The sequence below is a fragment of the Coccinella septempunctata genome, chromosome 1 (assembly GCF_907165205.1).
Source record: "Coccinella septempunctata chromosome 1, icCocSept1.1, whole genome shotgun sequence".
NCBI lineage: Eukaryota > Metazoa > Arthropoda > Insecta > Coleoptera > Coccinellidae > Coccinella > Coccinella septempunctata.
This window is the reverse complement of record NC_058189.1, coordinates 56,196,334-56,223,914: the sequence shown is the minus strand read 5'-3', so window position 1 is coordinate 56,223,914 and position 27,581 is coordinate 56,196,334. Positions and strand designations below refer to the sequence as shown.

Below are 27,581 nucleotides of genomic sequence, written 5' to 3'. Positions count from 1 at the left end.
TGTCGCAAGCTATTTACGATACCGGTAGCGCGAAATTTGTATTGAAATATTTGAGGTGGTTCAAGTCTCCTACCTGAGCAAGTCTCCCGGACTCCTCCTATCTGTCAATGGATGTTTCATATTTATTATCTTAATGATTTTAATCGATTCTGCTCGCCTGTAGGTACACATTTAGATCCGTTAGGTAAGTAAAGGAGACTTGGAAAATTTCAGAGAGGATTGAGAGCAAAAATGTGACCGTAGATTTTTTCGTAGTTAGATATATGCGAAGGATATGGAATCTTTAGGTTGAGAAGCCTAGAAGTTTGTTTAAACGAGCCAATTTTAGGAGCTATCTGTCAAAAAACTTTTTTTCCTGAGAGAGCCCGCTTATTATAGAAGATTATGGGCTATAAAATTACTCACTATGACTCATAGAAGCGCAACAGGCCTGTATATTTTTATACGGGTAAAATCGCGGATCACCGCTAGCTACTTGAAAGCACATTTAGATGGGCATTCATTAATTGAAAAATGACCAGTGACGTATCTTTTGCGCTTCTTTCAAGGTTTTTTCGATTCTCAGGGATTTCATCGTTATTCTGCGAAACAAAAAAATTTGATGATGAGCTTGACGCACTGAAGCTTCATGCCCTCACGCGAAAATACTAAACTAAACTGTCAAATAAAATTAGCCTAACAAGTTTTCAAAATTTTTCTTCTTGCTCTGCAAACCACACTTCCACAGCTTTTATTACCTCTTCATTGGAAGAAAATTTACGACCTTTCGAACTTTTTTTTCAGTTGAGGAAAGAGATGACAGTTGGACGGAGCCAAATCTGGTGAATAAGGGGGCTGTTCTAGTCATTCAAACCCTAAATCACGAATTTTTTGTATGGCAACATGAGATTTGTGTGCAGGGGCGTTGTTCTGCAAAAACAAAACACCTCTGGATAGCTTTCCGCGTCTGCGTCTTTTCTCTTTAATTTTTTCCCGTAGAGTAATCAGTTACGTCGAATAGTAATCTCCGGTTATTGTTCTACCCTTATCCAAAAAATCACTCATGATTACTCCATGGCAATCCCAGAAGACAAGCTTACTTGTAACTACTACTAATATACTAAAGTGTTAGAAGAAGTGAGTAATGTGGTGAGGTCAGAATGTATTTCCTACACCCCTGGAATCCAGATCGAATGAATCATCTCATCCAACACACCTCGACTACGTCACATGACAAGACTGTGAAAAATCGCTTGTATCATAAGTCAACAATTCATGAAAAATCCCTGCGAAGATACAGATCAATCACTCTTCGAAATTCGATTTCGAAATTCGTTCAAGGAACAGACGTAGAATGCTGATTGACAGATTGTGGAATGCTCACAAGTTCATCCGTGAGGATGGCTGACACCTTTCGAATCTAATTATATTATGCTCGAGAGCAACATCATATTTCTTGGGTCTTTATGCGAAAGTCAAGACAGAGCCGTAAGAGAGCAGAAGGGTCCCTGTATACATTACTCAGAAAAATGATCTATAACAAGAGAAAGATTGATGTGGAAATCATTCGATCTTATAGACTGTGAGACTTGACTTATTGGTTACCTGTGATAAATGAGAAATCCAGCGCGAGAGAGTACCAGCTATGACAAGATGAATTACCTGGAGGTGGATTTGAATATTTTATAATCTCATGATACTCAGTTTTTCTACCAACAGGTATCGGAGAGAGCATTTAGTACAAATGATAATTTAGAATACTGCCCAGAATGAGATTCATTGAATGGTATATTTTATGGTGAATCTATTCGCACTCACTAAGGTACCAATCCATCGAAGGATGGACACCAGCACATATTTTTTTAAGACTACATATCGGTTAGCATATTTCTCTATTTCATTGGATCCATAGTTTCTTCTCTCACTGTATCTGCTGTTGCCACAATGTCAGTGCCCATTATGATTTATCTAATGTGTAAATTATTTCTTTAGACACTGATTTCAGTGTTCCTCTCGAGTTCAAAGATTGAGAATTTTGCGTAGGTATACATTAAACAAACAGCGCAAATTTGCGGAAGAAAAATGCCTCTTTTGAATACAATGGAATTGGTGGCTACGAGCACCATATGTAATTACTAAGCTAAGTGTAATATCTTCATTAGTCAGAATAGCTCCACTTATATACGACGAAGTTCAGAGATTTATGTCTTCATGCTACGAAATATTATCCAGGGTTATTATAGTGCCGGTAGCCAGCAGAAAGGAATGCTCAATACAAAAACGAATGAGTTATTCAAATGCCAGTATACATTCAGCCATTGAAACAGCAAAAGAAACAATATTGTCCGACGTATACATGGCAATGGCTAAGAACGAACAATTATTGAGATTTACGAGATATCTCGGTTGGCTGTGTGCGTAGGTACTGTAAGATGTAGCTTCAGTATCACAAGGATGATTTTTGCCTTTACCATACTAATTTATCCATAAAAACTGATTTGGACCTTATATAATAGAAGGACTTGATCTGGCGAGAAATATCTGCTAGCTTTTGACAATTCTTCTAGTAAGGAATCTGAGAAGTTCATCCATCTCGGCGGAACCGTTCGGTCCTGACGAATTCTCAAGTGAAATTTGCAATTTTTGAAAAATGCCCTTTCCGAGATAAAAAACTGAACGAAGGGAAACTGCAATCCATAGATTCAGCGTGTTCGAAAAGCTATATTTTCATACCAAAATTTCATATAACTGGCCCCGTTTCGGAGAAAATGATTTTTTTTGTTTTTTCACTTTTCGTTTTTGAGTTTACCTAGCAGAGCTCTCTAGAATCATCAACTGTTTGGTTGTCTAGAATCTGCAAAACAAATTCAATACGCTCCTTATGTTAAGACAGTAGTAGAACATTCTGATTTTCAGAGAAAGTATCAATTAGGTCATTTTAGGGTCTAACTGTAATTATATATAACTAACATAACTAAAAATAAATTTCTCTTAATAGTTTTTCAATAGCTTGTATATTATAAACCGAGCCGATTTGGGAAATATGGTAACAGAAAGAAATGTTTTTTTTTACCTCAAAAATCTAGTGTCGGCTCGGTTTAAAAGAGACAAGCTGTTGAAAAACCATATAAAATGTTATTTTTAGTTCTATCTCACAAACTGTTTTATCCAATGAAATGAATTTCAGAACAGGCCCGGATCTACGATTTTTTCTGACCGGGGCAAAAATTCATGATGACGCCCCCTTCCCTTTCTAAGGTTCTTTGGAAACATATAATTGTATATTCGTCATTGCGATTTCAACCCGAGTTATTTTTTTCACTAATTCGAGGTCGTTGATTACGAATTTGCAATTAGATTTGTCCTAAAATGAGTACTTCAGGAAAAAAATCACTTTTATTTTGTTCCCATTGTTCCATTAAAAGTTATTTTTTTCCCATCTCATCTTAGGAAAAATCTAATTGCTTAGTCGTAATCTTCGACCACGAATTAGTAGAAAAAATGACTCGGGTTGAAATCGTTCGAAAAATAAAAAAGTTTGTTTTTACAAGAATGTCGTTTGCAACCCTCGCTCACCTATCGTTTTTACCCTCTCTTTACGAACGAAATTATTCCGAACGAAAATTAATTTTTTCAGCGACATATATCGACCTTGGTCATTTTACTGATTTTACTTATTAATTCGAGGTCGTAGATCACGAATATGCATTTTGATTTTTTGTAGGATCAGTATTTTGAGAAATAAATCATAATAATAAATTGGTCAACTTTGAGGAGGTGTAGCAGCCAGAAAAAAAGCACTAGTCATATGCTGATTTTTTTGTGATAGACTGGTTCTTCGCAAATAGAAAAAACCACACTTCATTCATCTACCGCTAATAGTTTAGATTTTATAATTTTTTCCGCGAAGGTCCAAAATTTCCGATTTTCCATCGACCATAACTTGAAAACTTGATTTTTAAAAAAATATCTGTTTGCACATTCGTGTTCTACGCCCTCGAATTAGTGTACAGTACGAATTTGGTTTTGATCGGAGACCAAAAATATTTTTCAAAAAATCCATACAGTATGGAAAATTTGAAAAATTTTCGATCTCTGCGATTTCCACCAATATTGGTGTATTTACTAAATCGAGGGCGTAGATTACGAATATGCGAACAGAATTTTGCTGAAAGGATTAGTTTTTAAGTTATGGTCCATTAAAAATCGGAAATTTTGGCCCTAAGTTCCAGATGAAATGGGGATGAGTCGGTAATTCCCCAGGCAAAGAAATTACTGGCTCTATGCTTGCGACACATTGTAGACATATCCTATCTTTTAACCTATTTCACCCAAGTGTAGCGGTCATTCCTAGATGACTGAATAAAACATATACAGCTAATTGATCCCTCATTGATTTTGAAGATTTTTGGCATAGTGATGGTTTATCATGTTTCCATTCTACAGTTTCGATTTTAGCACTAGGAAATTAATTTTTTCCGAGAAACTAAAAAAATTAATTAACCTCTGGTTGATTTTGGCGCCCCCTTATGCTGACGCCCGGGGCAAGCGCCCCGCTTGCCCCCCCCCCTAGATCCGGGCCTGTTTCAGAATATGGTTTTTCATTTATTTGACGAATCTTTTTCGAACACAATATATCACCCACTTTTCCAGATTTCTCATTAGGACCATTACATACCATAAAAATACCAAAAATGCAAAGAACCCAACACTTGAAACTAAAGCCAGTTTGCAACAGCCGAGAATTCTCTAGAAAATTTACTCGAGATTTCATGCGCCGTGAATTATGTACCGTTACATACGCACTTTCGGTAGAATTCTCTGTTGAGTTGCGTACTAAATTAGTGCAAGAATTTACGCAGGAGCAAATCGTTGATTTCATTTTTAATTGATTTTGTTTCAGAGATTGGGAGTGAAAACCCTAAAAAGTTTATGAATAAATAATCTCTGCCGTTTTCTTGCGAGAATTTTGTAGAGAATTCTCCAGAGAATTCTCGGCTGTTGCAAACGGGCTTAAGATGGATGCTTTATAATGAATATTTGAACGTTTTGTAGAATAAAAGTATTCCTAATATTTTCTCGTATAATGCTCCGTTTTCGAGTTATTTGATGTTCAAAAATTGAAAAGTATCTATGAAATTTGAGAAATTGGGTACTTTGGCTCAATGTCGGCTCGTCAGGGTATGCAGGGTCGGCCGGGCCGACCCAAAAATAATCGAGAAATAGAAAATAATTATAATTATTTTATTCTTCGAAACTTATTCCAAATGATCAATTTCGATATTCAAATCTCGATTAATTCCGTAGTATAACGTACTACAACTGAATTCGGTCAACATGACGCCCCAGTCGCCCTGAATTAGTTTATTTCGAAGTTCTCTTTCCTTACGCTAAACACGCTAGGTCGGCCAGCCGCACTAGCCTAGTGAAACGCTATGAATTATGGTGAAATGTTATGGTACTGTACAGCACCTACGTCGCACGCAGTTATCACCAAGTTGAACTGTACAATACATCGTATTACGTCGCTGCTAGATACATACATGGTCGGCCAGCACGAGTTGGGCCTACCTTGCTATAGTTTGGGTGTTTAGTTTTCATATTTCTAGATTTCCTCATTGTCTCCAAGATATATTATCATCAAATGAATAGTTAATCATTAAATATTTATGTCTAATTTAGAAAAGAGCATGTTCTTACCGTTTAAGAGTAGTTTAGTCAATGAAAATATAAAATATATCCCTAATTATAGTTAGATTTTTTGTTTATTAAATGAATAGAAACCAAATCGAAACAAACTTTGCATCTTGTCACAAGATCATATGACAGTAGAAGGAGGAATGTTGAAATAAAGAAAGGAAAAATTAGCACATTATCACTCAAAATCAAAATTGTAGATGTGTTTCAGTAAACTTAAAATTTTGATTCGTATTGACGTTGATTTTTTGTGTTGTAATAAATTTGTAATCGGTATTTACAGAAAGACCCCGAACAAGAATGAAACTATTATTCAAAAGCTTGGCGAAAACAAAGAAGTTTAGTACATTCTTTCTCCAAAAACAAGCCTAAACTTTTATACACTGCGGTTGTATAAAAGAAAATCAGATTATATTTGCAGGGTGGGACATAAGTCTGGAATAAAATTAATGTTTCTTCAATATTAATCAACCACTCAAAATGAAGACGCTGAAACCCACCAATTGCTTTTCAATTACCTTCTTCTATCAATTAATAGTTTTTCAACCAATAACTTAACATCAAGATGCTGAAAAACTTGTCAATTGAGTTCTGATTGCACTTATTTTTGGGAAATAAAATTGAATATTGGTTGAAGAAATAGATACTAATTTTATTCCAGGATATTCCCTGTATATCCTGGGTCGGGCCGACCTAAACCTTATGGGCACGAGCCGTCACTGCTTTGGCTGCATAAAACTCTGTTAAAAATTTCCACAGATGTGTAGTGTCAGATATTTAGCTAGTTATTCTGAAGGTAATTTTGTTTTACCAGGGGTGACATAGCCCACTATGAAAACTCAAAATGGCTTATCATTTTATCAGGGCCGGATCGGGAAAGATGGTATAGGAAAAAAGTGTTTCTCAAGAATTTACTGGTAAAATATTCGTACGAGTCAAAGACTCATCTCTCAATCACCCATTAAAATTTTTCTCATCAATTTAGAAACACTCTGTATAGTTATAATAAACATATTCGACATAATTCAATTTGAGATTGGTGCAAACTGAATTGAAATCTTGATTTAATATTTTTCGATACGTATTTTCTGAAAAATGGGCTTTCAACACCGGCGAAAAATATCTATTTGTAAAAGCCGAAAGAGTGCGAATATACTTGTAACATGTAATTTCGCCTCATCATTTCAACATCGGACTGGTGAAAAGGTGTTTGCAATTTCCGTAATAATGGTCATCATGTAGGAAAATGCATATAAACACTGAATCGTGAATGAGATGAAATATAAAGGCAGTCATGGTGAGTCAATTACCACGAGGCACTCTGGTTCGCATACTATGTGATCTATGAAAGTTCTCAATATGAGACGTGGAAATATTTTCATGATCGCGGTATTCGTTTCACGTAGCTGTTGTTTGGAGGGCATCTTCGCGAAGTCGAGATTTCGGAGGATATACAGGGTGCGTCGGGCAACGTGACCCATTAGCCGTTTCAAGAAAACCAGATTGATTATGGATATGAAACTTTGTTCATGAATTTATACTCATCGTCATGATCCTGTTGTGCTCTATCTGAGGTCAAGATTTATCAAGAAATTCAATGTTATTTGACAGAGAAGTGTAACGGTCTGTTCAAGTGAAATGAAGTCAGCAAATTCCTCAATTCGAAAATACCTTTTTTTTCCTAAATAACCTCTATTTTTTATTTTGTTGTCATCGCATATAAAAATTTTGATTCATTCCCAATTGCTTGACTGTGGCAGACAGAATCTTAAGTAAGGGGCCCTTAAGTTTTTATATCTAGTGATATTTCTGTTTTTTATTTTGGTGCAACTTCATCCTAGTCCAATAAAGCCATTTCATTGGTTGGCCGGTTGCCAATGATCGTAGTCATTTCATTAACCTAACTTTATTTTCCTGTCAGTCGGTGTCAAGCATATTATTATAATATTATTAAATAGTAACAACTTTTTGTTGTTGAATTAGCATTAATATTGATGATGATGATGATTGTCAAATGAAAGGTACCTAAGTTTATATAAGTACAACACTGTCTTGGTAAGGTCTTGTGTGACCTTGTTTTACTAATGTTGAAGAGGAACGTGAAGAAAATGTCCTTATTGCCCTTGTTAGTACGAATACGGTGAATGATTGCCAAGCAAGTGGTGGTAATTTACGAAGGGCACCAACTTCTCAACAGAAGAAAAGAATTTGTTGCTAACTACAGTATGATTTGTAACACCAAATTGAAAATTAAAAAAGAATGATGGCATTACAATAAAGGTAAAAGAAAAGGCTTGGTATTCAGTAATGTAATTCATTCAATTTGCAAAATCCATCAAAAATGGGAAGTTCTGAAGCCAGTTCAACAAATTATTTTAGGTTAGAATCCCGCCCAAATACCTAAGTGGTCATTATATCCTATAGGAGCGCTTAAATTTAAGGCTAGCTTTAGCCATTCAAATGTCACTTAACAGTTGGTGCAACGTAATTAAAGTTAAGGGTTCAGTTTAACGAACACTTAACACTACGTGCGTTTGGTGCAAACGGGTCTTATTATATTATGTCTTGAAAATTTTCATGTTGGGGATTTCAACAATGAACTTGTCCCTGAAATATTTTTAGACTTCTGCAACTCATTGTTATACCGTAAACAGCCAACCACTTTTTTATTTCGCACACCCTGTATATTTTGCATCATTGTATTGATTGCATTTTCAGCATTATGCCATATTTTGGACAAGAACTCAATGTTTCATAAGTTTTCGAATTACAACAACAAGGCTGTTATTTGAAAATCTTGAGTTTTGATGAATGCGATTTGTCTAACTATATGATTCTCTCATGAGCACCCTGTTCAGTTCTGGCGCGAACAACGAACATTAATATGCTACAGAAGCCCAAAATTATGAATGCTAAAAGAAAAATTTGAAAAAAAGATCACGAAAAATGTTGCTTCCTTTTTCTCAATTTTTTTCATAATAATCTGAATAACTCATAAACTTGAGTTTTCTTCTAAGGTATGACATACTGTTGAAATCTTCATCAAATCAACTTTCCAATGATGCAAAGATTTTTTGTCATTCCAAATAAGAAAGTGGTAGGCTGTTTCCTATGTATAAATGGAAGAAGCAGGGGCCTAAACATATTTTAGGGACAAAGTTCAATCTTTAGCATATAATTGCGATTGGTTTTCTATAAACTTTTATTAGGTCATATAAACCATGAAACCGCGTGAGAGATTATTGACTTTTAACAGCCTGTATCTTTTTCAATCGAGTCGAATTGAAAAAGATGGTAAAAGTAAGAAGTATTTATTTTGATTTCAGGAATTTTCTATTGAAATATATGTACGAATCAAGACTCGCCCTGTATGCAGTATATTGTGCTTGTGGTCGTATTTTGAACAGAAGATTGATTGATAGGGTTATGATAAATTCACCTTTTTTCCCCATTGAAAATACGGAATAGGATGCATTCGAAAATCTGACGAAATCGTATCCTCATCATCGATTCAAAAATGAAAGGAAGATCCACCAGGTGCCAAGCATACTCTAAACCTATAATTACGACGTATGAAGCCGACCTCCACAGATAAGAAGCACGATTGAATCGTTTGGTATTCAATTAAATATTAGAGATTGAAGCTGTGGATGTGCATCATCCGAGGAGGAATCAAGGTTTCGACATAAATGCGAGAAATAGAAAACTAGTACGTAATGATAACATTGAGCGAATTCGATCTACCGAAATTACTATCTTAGAGGTGCATCGTGCTCGTCTAACCGGCGGCAAAAAAAAATAACTCAATCTGGGCCGTTCGTCTAGATCCTATACGGCACACGGCAATTAGCGAATATCGTGAAAATCGTAGAGATCAAAATATCATGCAGAGATAAACCTAGAATTACGACGAGGAGGAGAAAAGCGAGCGAGGTGTTGCGGCTTATTTTATAGAAAGTCACAAAGGTAGAATTTGCTTAATAACCTTGTTCGAATATGTTTTGATTGTGTATAACCGTCAAAGATTACCTGTACGTGTGCACGCTCGTATCTCCATATCTAGTAAAGCGTGATATGTATAACACAATCCAAAATAATTGCTAATAATAACCGAACTCTGGATCGTGTGAACAGGTAATACCCTGCGTTCAAATAAATATTCTCTCACGCATAATGTGCCGGTATATTTTGCAGTTTATGGCCTTTCAGTTCTGCTGCTTTCTATTGTTGTTCGAATCGTTTCAGTGGAATCGTTTTTCGGACCGACTGAAATCAAATTGTCCAAAATTTGTGTCAGTGACGGACTTAGGTAACCGAGTACTACATTTATTAAGCATACGATTGCAAATAACTTATAGTTCTAGGGTCTAGGATGCCTATTTTAAAATTGGGAATTCCAAACGAGCGATACGCCCCCTCCTGTCAATTTTTGTAAATAAAAAGCTAATGCACTTTTGTCTGTTTACTTCGAGGAAGGAATATTTGGGTGTTTCAATAGAAGTTTTTATAAAAAATATATCTTAATCTGTTGAAAATATCTTAATCTATCTCGTGACAATGAGGAAAGCTTAGTAAAGTTTTCATAATTTGCATCCTTTGAGCAAATCTCCTATTACGATTTTCTTGTGAAGATGTCAGTTCTTATTATTTTCCACGATGAAAGAAACGTTTAGTCAATGTTTAGTGTCATGTGTATCTCGTCCTTATAGCACGGTAATGTTTTTGTACATTTCAAATTTGTTACGAAGAACAGGAGGTGAATTTACTAACCGGCACATATAACCTCAAAATGAAACGATTTACACAAAAAAACAATCTGTTTCCCCCAGAGAGGACTTTTTTCAACCTAGTAAGTTGATAAACATATGATTTTTGATAACATTCACACAAAATTCATTTAGAACATGATTTCTGATTTTCAGTTCAACTTGGACAAGTTTTCTCAGCATCAATGTTGCAAATTTAGCCATTTTATATAATGGAGAAGGCAAGATATATAACCACTGGTTAATATTTAATGACCATTCCATGCCAATATGGAAAAAAATCAATTTATGAATGTTGATCATAAAATAGCACTTTCCCCAATATACAAGGTGCTTTATTCATTTGGTCCATATTTTCAACAAGCCATAACTTCGGAACCACTCGGTATATTCTATTCAATTTTTAGGAGAATGTGTTGAGTGGATATACTCATCGACTGTTATAGCAGCGAAACCTGACGGGCTTAGTAAAATTTGAATATACATCTGAATTAATGAAAGTGGACATACTATTTGGAAAGAACAGGAAAAAATTGGTCCAAGGTAACTTCATAATTTCGCATTCGGTTTTAATACGTACTTTATGGGCCAAAACATAGTGAATAGGGAAATGTATAGTGGAAAGAATTGAAGTAGAAGTTTTGGCTACTTTATTGTAAAAACTTCGGATTCGTCCACCTTAAATACACTTTCATTCACTCATGGGGTTGTTAATTAGCAAATCAATTATTTAGAACTTTCCATTTTTCGTTCATTGTCAGGCAACAATTGTTTCCATCTGATTTGCTCCTGACAAATTAGTGCAAGAATTTACGCGAAACAAATCCTCACTCACTCCCAGTCTCTGAAATAAAATCAATTGAAAAATTAAAATAATCGATTTACTCCTGCGTAAGCGTAAATTTTTACACTAATTTGTCAGGAGCAAATCAGATGGAAAAAATTGTTCAATAAACGAAAAATGGAACTTTAAATTGATAAAATTTCGTAATGTTTCGGAGTCTATATCAGACTTCTTCATCAGAAGAATTCTTAAAAATCTTGAAGAAGAAGAATTGTAGATTTTCACTTTGTCAATTACACGGGTCAACACCAAATTTGACCTTGACTGCAAAGCATAAAATTTCGATAGTTTAGATTCTAGTTAGACGAAAAAAAAATATATGGCATGAAAAAGTTTGCTTCTGTGTTTAGGAAACTGATTCAACGATATCATTTACAATAACTATAAGCAACATGTAGAGCCCATGGCTTGTCTTGATTTCAAACAGGAAAGTCAAAATATGCTTCATAGGCTTCAGAGAGAACGTGAAATGTCTTTAATTCGTATTTCACGTCACGAATTATAATAAATTGACCACATATAAAACAAAATGCATCAGCATCGTATTAACACTTTCTTGACGATAATTGAAGTTTGTCGGGGCTTGTTAACAACACCTTATCGTTGTTTATGACTCGAGTGCCCACCAGTGACACTTTGTAAGGGTAAATACCCCACTCTCATCGCGCGGTTTTTGAATTATTAAAAATTATAAAAAAAAATGAAGAATGAGTATTAATACTATAACTATCACAAAAGCAAACTTATACCAAAAAAAGGTATTTTCTTTTCGTTTTTGCACTGTTGAAAAAAATTATCTCACAAAAGGTTTTATCGAATGAAATGAATTTCATAATATAGTTTTTCAGTTATTTGATTAATCTTTTTTGAACACAAGATATCACCCACGTCTACTCGTTATCTCATTATGACCATTAAGTACCATAAAACTACCAAAAATTCGAAAAACCCAACTCTTGAAACTAAGTTGGACGCTAGGTATCTAATTAATATATGAACGTTTTGTAGAATTAAAGTATTTCTGATATTTTCTCGTATAATGCGCCGTTTAGAGTGATTTGATGTTCAAAAATGAGAAATATCTGGGAAATGCGAAAAATTGGGTACTAGGCCGTTTGAAGACGATTGAGTTGATAACTGATTGTTTTCTGAGCATTGTAAGGAGTAGGCTGTTGTGTATGTACTTTTTCTATTGTTCAAAGCTTCTCTTTCATTATGTTCTGCATTACCAGTAACTAAGATGTCTAAAACTCTGGTGTATTCACTGATTCGATTTTGTTTTTAATTTCGTGGGGATTTGGGATCAGTTTCGTTTTTTTCACTGTAGGTAGCGCTGTTTAGAATTTGACAGAGCATTGTCATTTGATATTTGAAAATAATTTCCTACGACGTACGAATATGTTGTATTTATAAGCGATTGTTGGTGTGTGAAAATGTATTAGTTTCGAGAAAGGGGTGTAGAACATTCATTTATTCAACATGTCGTTCAGTAAGTTCAGTTTTCCATATGGACAATCAAGAGTTACAGCTAAGAATTCGGTGTTGTTGGAATTTGAAGCAGAACCAAATCAGATGAACGAACATTCGGGACTGATATAGCTAAGTTTTATGGAAACTTCAGCAATATTTCAAAGAAACTGTATTGGAAATATGTAATGTGAATTGTGAGCATGTATTGAGAATCAGAAAAACATAAATCTATTCGAGTATGTTACTTCAAATATTCTTCCTGAGTAGATATAGTGAAAATTTCCGTCAACTGAATATATTGGATATTTGACCAATTAACTGTGTTTTATTAAAATCATATTGAATTACCCCCCTCACGAATTCAAGTTGTCAAACAGAAATTATCTTGAAGAAGAACAGTAAATCCTCATTCGAACCCTTATTCGATAGTGTTGAAATATTGACAGATTTGTTTTTACAACGAAAATTGAACTATAAGGCACAAATATTCCTTAACAGCTGACAAAATGCACCAGTTCAAGTTCATATTTTGAACTCGTTGGACGTTGATCGACATTCTATATCAACGCAAAACAAAATAAAACGAGAGAGTATCATTGGACTTCCTTTGGTGGAACAAGGATAGAACCAAGCAAATGACATGGTGGCGCCGCCACGAAACTGATCCCATATCCCCGATTTTCTGAAATGTTGATACTTGCAAAAAGTGACAAGTGCACACACCAGTGTTTTAGACATCTTACCAGTAACTGATACATTTGTTACAATACGTCTGTGATCTGAAATATCCGAATCCTTATTTCCTCATAGATGTATAATACTAACCTTGGTATTATAGGTCCATGTATTTCCTTCCCACAGGATGATTATGATGTGACATTGAGCTTATACAGAGTGAACCATGTTTTATCTGGAACTAGAATTTTTTCATGTGTCAGAAGAACATTTCATTTGATCAGCAGATTTTTGAGATTTAATACCCTGAAGGCAAAACGTTTTCCGGTACCGGGAATCGAACCCGAGCCTCCTGGGTGAAAGCCAGGTATCCTAGCCACTAGACCATACCGGATTTACATCCCACAGAGCGTGTTAACTGCACACTAATATGAAAATATATAAATATATGAAAATAACACCTTGACACCCTTGAGTATTCACCACATTCACCCCTAAGGGGGTTGAATACTCGAAGATGAAACTGAAAATATCCCAAATACAGCGTAGAGTGGGCCATTGAAAGCCAAATAAAATTATTTTTAGTTCTATCTCAGAAACGGCTTTATGGAATGAAATGAATTTCGGAATATAGTTTTTCTCTTATCTGATGAATCAACACAAGATATCACCCTCGTCCTTCGAATTTCTCATTATGGTCATAACGTACCATAAAAATACCAAAAATTAAAAGAAACCAACCCTTGAAAGTAAGTTGGACGCTATCTGATGAATAATTGAACGTTTCGTAAAATAAAATTATTCTTCATATTTTCTCGTATAATGCGCCGTTTTCGAGTAAATTGATGGTCAAATATTAGAAAATATCTGCGATATTTGAAAGATTGAGTACTTCGGCTGAATACAACTCAGATTCACAGATGTATAGTGTCACAGATTAAGCTAGTTATTCTGAAGGTTATTCTGTTATTCCAGGGGTGGCACAGCTCATTATGAAAACTTGAAATGGTTTGATCTTTTCATCAGGACCGAATCGGAAAAAATGGTATGGGAAAAAAGTATTCCTTTTGACCTCAAGAATCTACTGGTGAATTACATATTTGTACGAGTCAAAGACTCACCTGCATGCTCTGTTCTTTAGGTAACTTTCTATATCTAAGTCAAGATCTGTGTCTTCGTGGAATTTCCCCAATATGGGACGCTGTGTATAGATGTTTACGGTTGCATTATTAAAATCGATCACTTCCTCAATAAGATGCCGATCGATCTTGCGAAATGGGCCCGTAAAAAATTCTAAATCAATCCCGAAAAACTGTCCATTTCGTAATGCCCCTTACCTTTGACTTGACCTCACGTACATCCGCGGCACACCTTTGGCATCTCCGATCGAATTCTTACCAGGTGAAGCGAATACGATTGAAAAACCGAACCATAAATATAATTTCGATAGAATTAATTTTATTGCCGGTTTATTGGGATAAGTTCAATTTCGAGATAAATTGTCCGTCATTTGAATATATATGGCGGCGATAGAGGTGACGGCAACGTCTCAGGTATCCTCGGTAATTATTTTATAACAGAAAAACGTCGTGACTTTCGGCCGAATGGGTTTCATTCGAGCCCGTTCCGGATTGAATTGGAATAGATCGCGTTTCGGGATGGACCGAATGTGCTCAAGGATGAAATAAATTGACGGATCATAATGTCATTCCACTGCGATTCGTCGGTTGTTTTGCTAAGGATATTATACTGTGTGGCCCACATTGAACAGTTTCCGAATCTTTTTTGAATTGGGGTTGTGAATTTTAGGTCAATTGGATATACAGGGTTAGAACTATTTAGAGGCTGACTATAGGAATATCGAAACTTGTTAAAAATAAAGGGTGGCTTAAATTACAAAGAAGTAGTACACCAGTATAATCGCTATATAGGATTATGACTACACACCGAATTTCGTGTAGTTATCTCCAAAAACAAATGAGTTCTGAATAAAATATGATAATATTGATTTTCAGTTTTTTCGAGATATCTCAGGAACCATCAGAGATATTTGCGAACTGTTCACACACACCCACTCATCCTTGAATAACGCAACTTTTTCGTAATTTAAGCTACCCTGTATTCGATATCCCTGTAGTCCCCCTCTAAATAGTTCTAACCCTGTATATAACTCAATTCATTATCTTACACTTTTCTGCTTTTTTTTATTCAAGATGAAATTTTCTGGTAACTAAACCAGAGTTACGCAATAAATTAATAGATAGTAGATGTCCACCGAAATTGTGAAAATCGAAAAATTGGAGTAACGAGCCATCATCAAGTACTTGTGTTTAAAAGGGTTAAAAGGTAAGCAGATTTACGAAGATATGCTTAATACGCATACCTGCGTATGCGACCGTGAAAAATTGGACTGCAAGCTTCAAAAGAGGTGAATTTTTCATTAAAGATGATGACCGATCGGGAAGGCCAGTTTCTATGCCAGTCTCCGAAAATATTGATGCAGTTCATGACATGATTTTATCAGACCGTCAATTGGTCTAAAAGGGATATCTGAAGCACTGAATATTTCATACGAACGCGTTCATCATATAGTTCACGTCAATTTGGACACGAGAAAAATTGCTGCAAAATGGATCCCCAAATGTTTGAATGTTGACCAAAAGCATGCAAGGGTAGAAGCATCACGTTCGATCTGTGCTCGATTTGAAAACGATAAAGACTTCTTAAACCGAATTTTTACTATAGATGAGACTTGGGTGCATTTCTACGATCCAGAAACAATGCAACAAAGCAGCAATCGATGGAATGGCGACACTCTGGTTCTCCAAGACTTAAGAAGTTTCATGTCCAAAAATCTGCTGGAAAATTTCTTGCTTCAGTGATCGAGTTTTTGGATAAGGGTAGAAAAATAACCGGAAATTACTAGTCGGCATCACTGACCACTCCATCCGACTATCATATCTTTCCTCAACTAAAAAAAAGTTTAAAAGGTCGTAAATTTTCTTTCAACGAGAGGAGAATATGTTGAGTAATAAAATATTTTGACATTGAAATTTTTTTTGGTTCTATAGTAGGCTAATAATTTTTCAATATATCCTCGTTTACCATTGTGTTGAATACTCAAAACTTATATAGATGCTGATGAAAAGATATAGCCATTTGAAGTTTTCATAATGAGCTGTGATACCCCTGGAAAAACAAAATTACCTTCGGAGTAACTAGCTAAATCTGTGGCACAACACATCTGTGGATTTTTCGAACCGTCGTTTTCAGCCGAAGTAGGTACCCCATTTTTCAAATTTCACAGATTTTTGAACATCAAATTACTCGTAAACGGCGCATTATACGAGTCAATATGTGGAATACTTTTATTTTACATAACGTCCAAATATCTATTAGATAGCGTCCAACTTAGTTTCAAGAGTTGGGTTCTTTGAATTTTTGGTATTTTTATTGTACGTAATGAGAAAACTGGAGAAATTGGGTGATATGTTGTGTTCGAAAAAGATTAATCAAATAAATGAAAAATTATATTCCGAAATTCATTCCATTCGATAAAACCGTTTGTGAGATAGAACTGAAAATAATTTTTTTTTATAGTTATACAATAGTCTGTATGTTTCTCGGTATGTTTCAAACCGAGCCGATTCGGAAAAATGGTAAAGAAAATAATTGTTTCTGTTGACCTCAAGAATCTACTGTTGACATATTTGTACGAGTCAAAAACTCACTCAATTATTTAATGGTCCATTTCAAGTTTTTTGCGCACACTTTTTGGCCCAAAAAGCCTTCAAGCCTGTTTTTCTTCTTTCCACCCTCCATATTTCGGGAATTTATAGAGTGTAGGTCACACAAAACTGGACCAAATTAATTTCATGTTGAAATCTTGCGCAGAACTTAAATGTTGAATTCCCAGACTAATGTTCTGTCACATATTTCACCGTCCGCAGAGATATAAATTTAATAAACAAACACATCCATAAATGGAAAACATTTATTGCTACATCTCGAAATCATGACGAAAAAATTGTTGAAATAAGAAATCTTCACTCCTTGGTCACGCTTCCCAGTTCTATGAAGTATCGAGATGAATTTTGACGTACATATTATCAATTATCGTTTCTACATAATTAATTTTATACCCGTCTTGAAGTCATTAAAGATAAAAGTTTTGATTTCATTGTAAGAAAGAAGCAAAATACATAAGTAATTCTATTATTTTTATAAATATTAATTACCTACCATTTATTGTTGTATGATACTTATACAGATACACATGATGACACCTGTGACATTGGCGTGCAAAAATTTCAACCAAGAACTTTGTCTGAATCCATTCAGCTGAAAGTTTACGCACATCCAAGATGGAAAATTCACCTTTTTCGAAACATGCAATAGAACTTTGCTTGTTCACAGATGACGAGCAATGATTATCAAGGGTATTGGGCATATTTCGACCCTTTCTGATACATTAGATTAAGGCTCATCAAGCAAATTGTTTCATATACTTGAATGTTCCTGTATAAAATCGTTTTTTTGAATTTTATTGCTCATCTCTAGTTTTATATTTTCACCTGGAACTTCATCACTGGCATTTCTAATAGGTTATTTTTCATACATGGTACTGCAATATTTTTGTATCCATTGACCTAGTCTAGCTTTACCAGATATCAATACATCCTCGTATGTACAGGCTGGGCAAAATTGGTGATACCTGAATTACAACTTCTTCAATCCAATTTCAACTTTGGTCATAATCTCCGTTTCTGTTTGAGCTAGGATGTTGAAATGAAAACATTATACATACTATGATTTTTTCCAACAGGTATATATGCTGAGCTATAACAAAAACATGTATTTTTTCTTATGAGAACTTATGACTTAGAAAGAATGAGGGCGATGTATGATATATTTCTGAAACGGTAAAAAAATGCCGATTCTTTCTAAGTCATTTCAAACCACTGTTTTCATAAGAAAAAACACAACTTTATGTTATAGCTCAGCAAATCAACCTGTAGAAAAAATCATAATACGCCACTGGATTGCTATCCAAAAAGTGTCTGTATTGTGTCTTCATTTCAACATCCTAGCACAAATAGAAACGAAGATAATGGCCAAAGTTGAAATCGCCAAAATTTAAATTTTGGCCTATAAATCAAAAACAAAAGAAGATAGAGGAATGCAGTTTATACATTATTAGTTTCTCGAGAAAAAACAGCACAAATGGTACATCCATTTTTCTCTATCTCTTTGGGTTAAAAAGTTGTATTTCAGGTATCACCAATTTTGCCCACCCTGTACAACTTCTAGACTCACTTTGTATATAGATGAGAGAAACAGAGATCAGCCGAGTGTGGGTACCGTCTGGTCGGTGTGATATTAATTTAATTCAAGAAGTTAACCTCTTTTGTATTATTTCAATTGTTCTGTCCTCTATTTCCCACACCTCCTATACCGAACAACTATATCACCTACAGGTCTGACTCACCATGGGATTGCCTCTCAGGGGGCGATATTCATTATGCTCACATTATATTTAAATTCAATTAGACATGAAATTATATCTCACAGATTCATACACAAGTGGGCAAGCGGTGATATATTATCACGGTAGGACTCAACGGCAATAATAATTGTCATGATGTTTCAATGGATTTCTTGGCTTCGCTTGGGATGCTTTCAGAAGTCTTTACTCAATTCCTGTTCATTTAAGACGGAAATTATTCATATTGGCTTGGTTTGCAAACAAGCTGCACGAAGGATAGCAGAAACATCTAAATTACAAATTTCTGTTGGCATTGAAAGTTTTCCTCATTAAAAATGCACCAGCATGCCACTGAGCTCTGTAAGGGGCTATGTTCGATACTTACTCACTTGTAATGAGAACCTACACCAATAAAAATGTACTGGAGATAGAATCTTAGAGGGGCTATAGCCCCTCTAAGATTCTACCATCTCAGTGCAATATATTGCACTGTGACCTGAAGGTGTAGTGTGCCCCTACAGCTCACCTACCAGTTTCAGAGTTCTGAACTAGTTCTGATAAACTCCAAGGAAGCTACGTTATCGCCCAAAGCATTTTTACATTGACCAGCAATGTTGGGACATTCTGTCACCAGATTATCTGTGATTTTATCCTGTTTTGAACTTATTTGGGACCTCACTTGACTGTTTTGGATGTGAGGTGTCACTTGCTTTAAGCTAGAATATTGTTGCCATTTTAGTGAATATTGTTTTGTTTGTGATTTCTGATATATGCTCATTTTATGGTTGTAATTATTGTTCAATTTTTATTTTCAAATGGGTTGTACTGTTCACTGTACTGAGCAATGCTAATATTCATAACTAAATAGATTTCTTCTACCTCCTCGCAGAATATGTACTCGTCAGTTTCTGCTAGACTATTCTATTTATAGATGCTTCCAAAGGAAACAGTACCCTTTAAGGAAGCTAGTGGAAGAGGTGTTGGATATATTGCTTAGGTTCAGATACTTTTTTGAATGATCCAGCTCTGAATTATTCCACCAGAGTGTTTAACTTTCGGTTCCTTTTGAAACTTTATCTTGTATATGCTTCTTTGTTCACTGCTTACCAATTGATTGGAAGAACTAGTCTTCCATCAATTTATTTCAAGAAAAATCGCTTCAAAACCATCATTTTGATCAGATACCAGAGTATGTACATTGTACAGGGTGGGCAAATTCGTTGTGGGTACCTCGAGCAACTAAAGCAGCTAGAAGAAAACGAATGACACGTTTTCTAGCTTTTTTTGCCTAACTAATCCAAACCTGAAAACAGAACCGGCCCATCAAACCTAGATTTTGAATTCTAAACAAAATTGGAGAAATTGCTCTTTTCAATATATCTACTGAATTATTCGCAAGTATCAACTCGTATAAAAAATGATTTTCACATTCTACAGGGACTTTTTTCAGCTACATATTTTCAAATGGAAACTTTTTTCAAGGTTGCTTGATCCTTAGTACGCGAAGTGCAAATAGACAATGTATAGTATAGGATGGATAGGCCTGTTACCACAAAGCGTGGGGGACTGTATAGCTTGCAAAGATGACTTTTTATTGACAAAGATGTGTTTACCTATATTCAGTTCCGTATAATCAAACAGCCATAGGCGTAGCCAGGGTTAAGTTTCGGGGGGGTTTGAAATAAAATTTTTCTGATTTTGACATATAAATTGAGACTCTTTGAAACTAATATTATGTACCTATATTATTTCGGGGGGGGTTTGAACCCCCAAAACCTCCCCCCTGGCTACGCCCGTGCAAACAGCCCTTTTTCCTTCATGGTGGTGCTATTCTCAACTCGATGAGATGAAATAAAGATGAAAAAATATGTCTTTTAGACTTCCCAATCATTTTCCATCAATTTCTATAGGATCAGTATGCCAGTAACTAAGAATCTGCTTAAAGTATGGCGTGTGGGCAGAGAGATATTTCTTGGAGGAGCAAAGATACAGAAAATGGATCCTGGACATATATAGGCTGTGTTTGAAGATGAGACTTTTTTTTCAACAGAAGTTAGAACTGGTCAAAATGAAGCGTTTCACCGAAAATAGCCTATACAAAACTTTCAAATTGACGAAGCTGAAAAAAAATTGAAAATGATTACTGAACTAGATCCTGATACGACCCTAGACAGTTTGTTAGTGAATAATCGCAAAGCACTGGGAAAAAACTCATCTCCTGATTCGACCATGTGGTTTCGTTTAGGATATTGGCTCGTTCGATATTTACGTGGTAATGAAAATGGAAATTTAGGATTGCCGAATTATTCCCATTATTTTTTAGTAATTTACACGATTTTATGAAATGGCTCATTACGATACCAACTGACAGAAGAGATTTAGGACACAAGTGTAAAAAATAGAATAATACTTCAAAATCTGACCAATAAAATTCATCTAAATTATTCACGAATTCTTGCACAATGGGCATCACAATCTTCTTGTTCGAACATTGCAACAATCGTCTTGAAAATGAGATGAAATGGGGAAACATCAAAGTACTTTTTCAACATGTGATTATCTCAAAAGTGACCTGATGCATCTAATCCGATGAACTTGGTACTGAACCATTCATTGTCCAGCCTTATGTTTATGTTTGGTTTCGTTTTTGCATTGCCGGAGTCTCGTACTTGAAATTCAATGAAATTTTGTCGAACTTCTAGGGTTTGTATCTCAGCCATCTTGGATATTTCATAAAAATAATTTTGGGTTAAACGACTTATTTCGATGAGTTCTACCTTCTGTTAAGAAAAAAGCCTCACTTTTGAAAACACCCTGTATTGACTGCACCAAGATAATGTTGATTGAGACTCCACCTTCATCACCTGAAATCTGCAACGTGAAAATGATTCTATTTAGTTGTGATGAACTGTCATATCAGTATTCTCCATCAGCATCGAACTGAATCGAATTAGAGCGAGAGAGCCGTTCGCGATAAATAGAAAAAACGATCAGAATTCAATGTATTTATTAACTGTCCGCATTTCCCGCATCCTATACCCCGTGTTATATGATATATGTTGTGGTGCAATCATATTGTCAGCAAAAACTAGAAGTCGCCTATCAGAAGCATTCCATGAAAGCATATCTGTCCGCGGTGATATTTATATCAACAGTGCGGCATGAAGTTTGTCATACATGACAAGATTATCATAGGAATATGCCCATTCGTCAAGCTAAGTATGTTGGGATGCGATGAAAAAAGTTGCACCGTAAACCGGATAGGCTCGTGCGTTAGATGCCGATCGGTTTCTCTTCTATGCGGCCAGCACCGGTCAGAACGGTCAGAGAATTATTTGCGGAATTATCGATTGTTTTTGAGATGCGGATTGAGAGAAATTCAACCACAGTTATAACATTGTTCGCGGAGAGCCCTATCCTACGACGAAAATTACGGTTTTACGATTATGCGTTTGTTTTTATGGCACACTCAGGTCGTAGCTGTTTACGGGTGTTAAGAGGTTTACTACGAAAATGTTACCTTCAATCTTGTATTTCGTATATCATAAATCATAACATGAGAAAAAAATGAATGAAGCAAAAGACGAGTAATCAGAGTAGAATATGTATTATGATACGGAGTGTATAGCAAGTTAACGCAGAGTTCTTCAGAACTAAGACCTCGGAAATTTTGGCAGAGGACGTTCACGTGATCGCCGTTTGGCGTTTATATTCTTTGTTTTCTTTTACTTTTAACACGTTTATCATATGGTATTATTTTCATACACCTGAATACTGATGGATCAAAATCAAAGAGGGGCACCGGCGTATATGGACCTAAACTAAGTGACTCTAAAGCCCTCGGAAGTGAACCGTCTATTTTACAGATCGAGACACTGGCTGTTTACGTATGCGCTCCGGAGTGTCTAATGGCCGTATGCACTGTTTGATTGAACGAAGTTTAAGCTCTAAAACGACGTTTATGCATAGAATCGCTATGGAAAAAAGGATTTTTAAGGAATTATGCCCGTTTGCACCGTTTCGCTGGTTACCATGGTTAAACTAATCGATGTTTAATATTTAAACGTTGCTTAGCGGTTGTCGGTTTGCACCGTGGAATCATAATCGCTGTTTACTTTAATCATCGATAGGTTTGGCAACACCACTTACAGCATAGAAAATTCAAAATTTCAGCCAAGCAAATCATAGAAGATAAATTAAAAAGAAAAAGAATTCAAGGTTTTGTGACTAAAGTTCTGTTGTCAAGGTGGAAAATTCGAACATTTCTTTTGGAGTTTCGGTGTTGTGTTTCGAATTTGAAGTGCGAACATGAGTACTCTGAGTAGCATCCACACATTCTATTAGTCTAGGAAAAGAAGCCTTCTTGTGAAAGGACTGTTGGATTTGCACTATTTCCTCATCTTTGGCATTTTAATGAATTCGGAATATAATTTACCAATTGCTAATGAAAATTTAGCAATAATTCTTGATGCTGTAGATACATCTACATTTATGAAATTGGCAACAGAAGCCAAGTAACCAGCACTAGCATAAAACCTCAATGTAGCTATCAATTGATTTATTGTTGCCACACTATTATTCCTGAAATATCTATATTTCTATAATATAACTAATTATTGAATTCCAAATCATTCTCCATATATGGAAAAAAAATAACACAGTTTCTTTCGTTAAACGAAATCTTCTGAAAAAATTGAGCTCCATTCTTTCGAAATAATTTCTTCTACAGGGAAAACATCTGGGAAATTCCAAATCATTCTCCATATATGGCAAAAAAATAACACGGTTTCTTTCGTTAAACGAAATCTTCTGAAAAAAGTGAGTTCCATTCTTTCGAAATAATTTCTTCTACGGGGAAAACATCTGGGAAATTCAAATTCGATATTGCCAAGCGCATCAAGATCATCATCAAGTAATATCTCATCTTCCAAATCATCCATTATTAATTCGAATTTTATATCAACACAAATAGAAAATACAGTTGTCAATCGAATTTGAAGTATTACTTCAATCAACGTTTTAATCGAGCTTTAATCGAGCAAATTCCTGCGATTAGTTTAAACAACGTTTAAGGGCCTTATAATCAACGTTTATGAACGGTGCAACCCGGTTAGGGAATTAAACGTTGTTTAAGGATATAATCGTTGTTTAGAGAAACGGTGCAAACGGCCATTAATCTCGTTTAATGAAACGGTGCATATGGCCATTAATGAACCTCAAAGGGGAGCATATCTATATCACACTGCCAGGGATCTCTGGTGACATGGGAGCGTCGTAATACCATGAAGCAACTGGCCAGAAGCAATACAGTGACTCTAATATGGGTAACAGGGCTTTGTGGTGTTGAAGGAAATAAAAACGCCTATGAACATACAAAAAGAGCATCAAGGTTAACACCTGCTGGACCTGAGCAGCAGTGCAACAACGGGAGTTGAACAACAGAATAATCCTCTGGAAAAATACTCCTGGATTCAATCAGTCGAAGAAATTTGTGATGATTTCACCGACCACTACCAGAAAGCAGTTGAAGCTGTCACGAGCTAGGCTTCGGGTGAAATGTGTTTTGGTAGCTATTTTGGAAATTATGTAGGAAAAGTCAATGTTATCGTTGCTTCTGGCTTAAAAACATCAGTGATTTGACAGGTAGGTAGGTATTATTGATGAACCTTCTCACTTTCGTTCGTCGAGATTATTGAAGAAGAAAATTCTGTACAGTGACTATACTCCATTCACTTTTATTTTAGCACTCGGTTGGCCATGGAAATTTGACACATTTCACTCTGTATAGTACGAAAATGTGGGGTTATGACGCTTGTCAAAACATTTTTTGGTTTTAAATCAACGCTATGTTGCCCGTTCTACGTAAAACTTTCTGTTATTACGTATTTTATCACAATGTCGAATATTTTCGGAAAATATGTGACGATCATAATTGAAGTTTATACAAACTGATTGAACCAAATCCAGTTATTTGCATGGAAAATACAAGAGATCGGTATAATATCATAATAAGCAGTAGCTTGAGGAGAGTTAATGTTCGTTATCTTCTTTGGCTAAAGTTTGAATACGTTACATCTGTTGTAGATTTCAAAAATATTAACCCGAAGATGAAATGCTTATGATGCAGTGGTTGGGAATGGGTATCTCCCGAAGGAATTAACAGATAATTACGAGAATGTTAAATTCTTCAACAAAAATCATTGCATCAATATAAATAAAATGAATTGAAGGAAGTTTCAAGTCAAGATGAACTTCACCTCTGAACAAAAATTTCACATGAACAAACAATTAACATAACAGGACAACTGGCGCGTATTTGTGGCTGTATTTATTGGTACCTTAAGACATTTACAATGTATAGGACAAGTCAAATGAAAAATAGAAAAATCAATTTTCGGGAACTTATTCTACGACGACATTCATCGAAAATCCTGTAGTAAACTTTTCGCATTAATTCACTCAAACATAAAATGGTCAAATGCCACCACTTTTTTGGATCTCCCAATATTCTTTGTCATCCTCTTCATTCACAATATTTCTGATTGTGGAAATATTCAGCTGAAATATAAGTCGTTCAGATTTAGATGAAACATTATATACATTCTCTTACATTGAATATGTTCACTACCGTCTGACCTATTGTGGATTTTAGAATATCAGGGTATAACTATTTGAATGAGCGGACCTGAATTAAAAATAGCACTTCCTGAAACCCTGTCTCTTTTTTCAATCACTTTCGGCATTTTCGTAATAAAAATTTATATTAGTTGTGGCAACGGCGTTATGACATCAACGACATTTCATGAGTGCCAACCTTATTCCGTTCTAGTTACAAAAACTTGAGAAAATTATTTCATGGCCAACCGACTGCTTAAATAAATGTGAATGGAGTATATATACCTACCCCCACAGTGGCGACATAGGCTGTCTCATTTTCTATTGATTGATCCGCCATAAATATGGACAAAATTGTCGGACGTCAAAATGACTGGTATTTGCATATAATCTGTAACGTATCGTATGTTATTATTTCTATGATTATTTGTCTACGTCGTTGACAAAACATGGCGGATTTTTGACAGTTTCATGACCTGTTGTCGCCTTTGTGGGGAATATATTGGTCACTGTAATTTTCTGAATCAATATGAGAAATGGAATACGAAATGCAGAGATGTGGTCCATTTTGACAAAAAAAAATGAATACCCAATTTCCACTTCAACATTGCACCATGAAACGAGTGGGCAAAAAACGAGTAAAATATTAACTCCACTCATTCAACACCGATCCTTTTCAAAGGTCCCAATGAAGTAATCCAAGCAGATTGAATTCCAACCACAACGGAGATAAATATCATGTAATGAAGTTATATTTCTCAACAAATTATAATATCGTTGTCGCAAAATATGAAATAACACACTCATTAAAAAGAATACTGTCGCCTGGCTTCACATAATTGCAGGAAGGTTACAGCTTTGGAGCTTTACCAGTGTTTTATGCCCACGCATCTTCTCTCTCTCCATTCATTAAGAATCCTCACTAAGGTATATCTCCCGTTATATGTTACACCTTTGATCAGTAACTTTTACTAGTTTACATCCTTGATATTGGAGGACGTTAATACGGGTATCGCATCCTCATCTCGGTTATCATCTTCGATATACAGGGTGTATTTCATGGAGAGGATTAGTAGGATCATTTGTCATCGAATACTTCGGAGTTTGCTTACTTTTTGGTATCTTTTCCGATGGAAAATAGTTTCCATATGTTTTACTAATGAACGGGTATACTCCATTCACTTTCATTTTAGTACTTGGTTGTCCATGTAAATTTGACACATTCCACTCTGTAAAGTACGAAAATGTGAGGTTATGACGCTTGTCAAAACATTTTTGGGTTTTAAATCAGTGCTTTGTTGTAGGTTAGATATATTTATTTTAGATATTGAAGAAAATTGAAATATTGACACATAATATGTGGTAGCTTGGGGAGAACTAATTTTGGTTATCTTCTTTGGCTGGAAGACTTTACATCAGTTGTAGATTGCAAAAAAAAAATCCACCCCAAGATGAAATGCATATAATGCAGTGGTTGGAAATGGGTATCTCTCGAAGGAATTAAAGGATAATTACAAGAATGTTAATTTATTCGACAAAAATCATCTTGCATCAATGGAAGTCAAAATAATTCGTTAGTTTTCAGGCAAGAGGAACTTTTAAGCAAAATTGCTCGTATTTATGGCTGATTATTTTGAATACTTTGACATACTAATAATAATTATGTATTTATTGATACCTTAAGACATTCACAATGTATAGGACGATGACATTAATCGAAAATCCTGAAGTATACTGCTCCACAAGAGTTAGGGATATAGTATTCAATCGTTTTTAAAAGTAAGTAATCTTCGAGAAAATCGCTATAAAATCATTTAAAACTCAATAACTACTTGAATCGATCCAATAAAAATCAGTAAGAGACATTTCGTCAAGGTCGCCTTTTTTCTGAAGTTTGGTTCTTTGCATATGCTTCATGAATGTTCTTATTTTGAAATGAAGTTAGGTTATCGACGGCTTCGATTTGAAACGAGTTTTATGAAAACGACAAAACGTAAATTAACAAACGCTGAGGCTAATAGGGCTATGGGAATGCTACAGGGTGGCCTAA

General features: G+C 35.2%; 1 non-coding gene across 1 annotated transcript; it reads right to left on the bottom strand.

The window, feature by feature from the left end:
- Positions 1 to 13,753: 13,753 nt before the first annotated feature.
- On the bottom strand, positions 13,754 to 13,825 carry Trnae-uuc. Its single transcript has one exon. It is a non-coding gene; the product is annotated as a tRNA-Glu (tRNA).
- Positions 13,826 to 27,581: the final 13,756 nt, after the last annotated feature.